The sequence below is a fragment of the Pteropus alecto genome, unplaced genomic scaffold (assembly GCF_000325575.1).
Source record: "Pteropus alecto unplaced genomic scaffold, ASM32557v1 scaffold67, whole genome shotgun sequence".
NCBI classification, from domain to species: Eukaryota; Metazoa; Chordata; class Mammalia; order Chiroptera; family Pteropodidae; genus Pteropus; species Pteropus alecto.
The window spans coordinates 8,967,073-8,967,409 of record NW_006441061.1 but is presented as its reverse complement, the minus strand read 5'-3'; the positions used below and the strand labels follow the sequence as shown (position 1 = coordinate 8,967,409).

General features: G+C 70.9%; 1 protein-coding gene across 1 annotated transcript in view; it reads right to left on the bottom strand.

The window, feature by feature from the left end:
* Positions 1 to 337, bottom strand: part of KCNT1 (potassium sodium-activated channel subfamily T member 1) — a 59,102-nt gene that overhangs the window by 6,860 nt on the left and 51,905 nt on the right.

Below are 337 nucleotides of genomic sequence, written 5' to 3'. Positions count from 1 at the left end.
GACCCGCACCCAGGCTGCGCCTGGCCCGGGACACGCCCACCAGGCGCCCACGGCCACCTGCCTGCCTGCCCCCCGAGCACAGTTCCCCTCGTGGACAGAGCTGGGAGCCCCCTCCTGGCCTCAGCCATTAACTCGCTGGGCCGCGCTTAGGTCCAAAGGGACCAGAGGCTGCCGGGAGCCGCGCCCGGGGAAGTGTCTGACGAGAGGACAAGGATGGGGACATTTAGAGGTCCCCAGGCAGGGATGGGGCCCAGGGCCACCCTGTGCTGGCCGGCCTCCCCAGCCCCAGGGAGGGACCCTCAGAACTGGGACCAAGCGCCAGGCAGGCAGAGGGAGA